The sequence below is a fragment of the Mus caroli genome, chromosome 16 (genome assembly GCF_900094665.2).
Source record: "Mus caroli chromosome 16, CAROLI_EIJ_v1.1, whole genome shotgun sequence".
Taxonomy (NCBI): Eukaryota; Metazoa; Chordata; class Mammalia; order Rodentia; family Muridae; genus Mus; species Mus caroli.
The window spans coordinates 88,044,153-88,048,569 of NC_034585.1; positions in this window are offsets into that span (position 1 = coordinate 88,044,153).

The following is a 4,417-nucleotide window of genomic DNA, read 5'->3' on the forward strand; positions in this document are numbered from 1 at the left end:
TTCATGTCCTAACATATGTAACAGAATAAGACTTGTCTAATATTCATGTCTTAATTTGCCAACTAGGATGTCAGTTACACACATATATGTCTCTTTCTGCCAAGTAGGATGTCAGTTCCCAGGAAGGTCTTGGGAACCTAAATTTTACTAGACTACTACTCAAAATGGAAGTCTTATTCCAAATGGTTTGTGTCTCTCTTATGTTGGTGTCTGTCCCAGGGGCAGTTTGTATCATAAAATCTTGTACACAGGTACAGGAAGTGCTGGTGGTGGTTGCTTCTGGTCCAGTCTTGTTGTGGGTAACTATGCAGAGCAGTTCCACTGATTTCTGTTATGATTGGTTTCCATGGGCACAGACAGAACAGAATATGTAATCAATCCTGGCATTAGGAAGGATCCAGTAACAGCAGAAACATATGAGAAATCTTCCTTATAATGGCAGGCTAGTCAAGTAAGAGTTACCAAGGCCTTAACACCCACGACATGCCAACATTAAAGCAAAATGTTTTAAAGAGCTTAAACCATCAACAAGATAAGGAAGTAATTTTTCACAAAATCCTCCAACAAGGCAAAACTCCAAGACCACATGGATTCAAAGCTGAATTCTCCAAACCTTTAGAGAAACCACAGATTTTAGTGTAAATATGAATGAGGGTGTCTCAGTCATCCTGAGCACCTCAAAAAACCAAAACAAAAACAAAAATGAAAAAACATCTACTACAGCTGATGTGGCCTCACACTCTTGCTGCACAATATAAAATCTGATTTTATCCAAAGAAGAAAAATATGCAAAGTTTTTTTCATTCTTGAAAAATGGAAAGAGTTTTCAGTCTTGTCTAGCCCACCATCCCTAACCTGAACCCTGATTTGTGCTGACAGGTTCTGCTAGAGGCCGGTCTAGCCTGCAATAGCCCAGTGCCATCCCACCTGACTGCATGGTAGAGATGGACCAGCTCCAGAACACACATCCACAGGCACAGGGCTGGTGTCAGCACAAGGCTGGTGTGAGCACAGGGCTGGTGTGAGCAGAGGCACCTTTCAAGCTTGACTCTCAAATTCCCCAACAAGTGTTTCCCCCTCTAGAGTCTCTACAACACTGAGACACATTAAGTACTTACTAAATGCCTCTCTGTCTACTAAAATAACTAAAGGAATTGTCACATCTATGTAAACTCTGCATTTCTGTGTACTCGGGTGTGTCATGTGTCCATGTGCATATATGTACATGTGTGCATGTATGTGGGCCTATGTGTGTATGCATGTTATATGTGCATGTGTGTGCATATGCTTGTATTGTGCATGTGTTTATGGGTGTGTGTGCATGTGTATGTCATGTGTGCATGTGTATGTCATGTTTGCATTGTATGTCATGTTTGCATGTGTATGTCATGCTTGCATGTGTAAATTTGTATATTACACGTATGTCTGTACATATGTGTGTCTTCGGGCGCACTTGCCCCTGTGGGTGCTTGCGAAGACCAAAGATTTATCCTGTGGTGTCTTCCTCAATCTCTTCTCCTCTTTACTTTTTTAAAGGTTTATTTTATTTTTAATTTGCGTGTGTGTGTGTGTGTGTGTGTGTGTGTGTGTTTGTATAGGCATGTGCAAACACATGACTGCGGATGCTCTCAGAGACTAGAAGTGCTGGAAACTGATGGAGCTAGCGTTTCAGCTAGTTGTGAGCTCCGTGTTATGGGTCCCGGGATTCAAACCCTCGTCCTGGGGAAGGGCAGCCAATGCTCCTCACTGCTGAGCTGTCTCTCTGCTCCCTCCCTTCAGCTTTTTGTCAGCCAGAATTTCTGAGTGACCCTGGAGTTTACCATTTCTGCTGCACTGTCCTGATCTCCTGGCACTGGCACAAGGCACCATGGCTGGCTGACAAGTGCCTAGTTGCTGGGAATCTGAACTAAGGTCCTCGTACTTACATAGCAAGCACTTTATCTACTAAGTCATCTCCCCAGCTCGTAGAAATTTCCTGAAGGAATAGCTTCGACATAGAAAAACTCCTGTAAAGCCAAGGAAGCTTTAAAGTGGAATTTGTGTGTTTGCTCATCTGATAAAAAATAATATTTGACAAGAATCTGTTCACTAAGAAGAAGAGGGGACAGTGAGGTGGCTCAGAGGGCAGGGGTGCTTGTCTCCATCCTGACAACCTGCGTCTAATCTCAGAACCCATGTGGGAAAAAGAAAAAATAGCTTCCATAAGCTCTTCTCTGAGCTACACACACATGTGCGCGCGCGCACACACACACACACATGAATGAGCAAATAAGTAAATAACTGAAGGAGAGGAAGCAGAGGGTGTGCTAGGGATGTGGCTCAGTGCTGGAGCAATGGCCTAGAATATACAAAGTCCTGGCTTTGATTCCCCATGCAGGAAAAAATGGGGAGGGGAGACAGGGAGTTAAAAGCAGACAGAATTTAGGATATAATTCAGATAATCCAAGTCTTGCCTCTAATTCAGCTCATTTTCCATCCACCAGCCACCCTGTCTAACCAAGAGTGTCTCCTGGTTCGTGCTCAATGTCCCCTTCAGCACAGCTCACAGAGACCTCTTGAGATTGCCATTTCCAGTTGTCACCTTGACTATATCTGGAATGAACTACAATCCAGAATTAGAGGGCACACCTGTGATCAAGATCTTGAGGCATGGTGTCCATGAAAAGCTTAGGCCCAGACAAGGTGGTGCATGCCTTTAATCTGGTCCACACCTTCGGCTGGAGGCCTACATAAGGACACTGGAAGGAGGAAGACTCACTCCTCCCTGTCGGCTTGCACTTGCTTGTCTGCACATCTTGTTGGAACCTACTTCTTCAGGATCCCAGCTTCTACAGAAGCCTCGCAGGACTGAACAGCTTCTTGGCCTTCCCATCCACAGCTGCCCATTGTTGGGTGAGTTGGACTGCAGACTGTAAGTCACTCCAGTAATTTCCTTGAATCTACAGAGACATCCCATAAGTCCTGTGACTCTAGAGAAGCCTGACTAATACATCTCAGGTTCCTGGAAAGCTGTGAGGTTTTTAAGGCTGAGGACGCAAGAAGCAAGGTTCAGGTTCGCACTAAGCACACCAACAGCCTACAAGGAACATGGGGAACAGCCAGAAACATGCCTAAGTATATGGTGGGGGATGTTTAACAAGCACATTCAAAGCCGTCCAAGCCCCAGTCACTGTAGCCAGAGGGTGAGCACGTGAAGACTGGCAACACTATTTGGAAGGAAAAGAGAACTAAATTATCCTCCTGGGGGCTGAGGTGATGACTCCACAGGTATAGCACTTGTGCTGTGTGAGCCCCCCCACCCCACTCCCGAGTACATGCTGGAAGATGTAGCACATTAGCACATTGACGGGAAGCCAGACAGAAGAAACCCAGGAATCTCTGCCGCCAGCCAAACTGGCAGACACAGCAGGGGAAAACAAAAAAACCAAAAAAAGTCTTTTCCTCAAAACCAAGGTGTGGGATGGAGATGAAGGCTCAGCCGTTAAGAGCACAGGCTACTACTTTCCAGACGACCTGGGTTCAAGTCCCTGCACCCACAGTAGTGCACACCCCCTTAGTGGACCCTGCACATGTGTTGTACACAGACACGTATTCAAACAAGATGACCATACGCGTAAAATAAGTCTTAAAAGAACACTAAAAACAAGGTATGCTGGCACATGTGTGTATGCGCACATACCATACATATGCACAAGTCATATACACACAGGGTTTTTTAAAGGAACTTTTCTGTCTCATCTGAAATTGTAAAACAACTAAAATGAAATTTGTTTTCAAATTTACTTGACAACTTACATTTACATTCCCATTAATATTAATGAGATTCTAAAGCTGAGGCCATGCCCTGGGTGGAGCAGTGCCATTCCAGGCCGCTATGCCTGGCTCAAACCTAGTTTTCCAGAAGTTTCCAGTTTCTATTTTGCTTTTCAGTTTTGCTTGAGGCAATTCTGTGGACTGAAGTTGTATAACTAAGTCCATTTAAGCTCACCCACAGCAGCTACACACAGGAAATCTTAGACCATTTTCTTCACGGAGCAAAAACCACTTCTCCATGTAGTCTCAGCCAGAAGTTATATTTGAAGATGTGTCTTCGAAAAACAAACCACGTTCTTAGTTCAAGGTCCTTGTGTCCTATGCCCACTGTGTTTATACTCTTCCTGCAGAAGTCTACACAGCCACTGTTTTTCTTCCTGGATGCACAGAAGCACCAATAGACATGAGCCCAGTGAGAGCCAACAGTGTCCTGCTGCCCACTATTGCCCTACACATGCCTGGCATTGTTCACCAGCCTCAACCACAGACCCTCTCAGCTAACGCTGGGCTGGCTCTCCAACCTTATACTGGGGTAAACCCATCTCTTTATAGGAGTATTAGATGACTTCGGTGGTGGGGGTGCATGCCTGTAATCACAGCACTC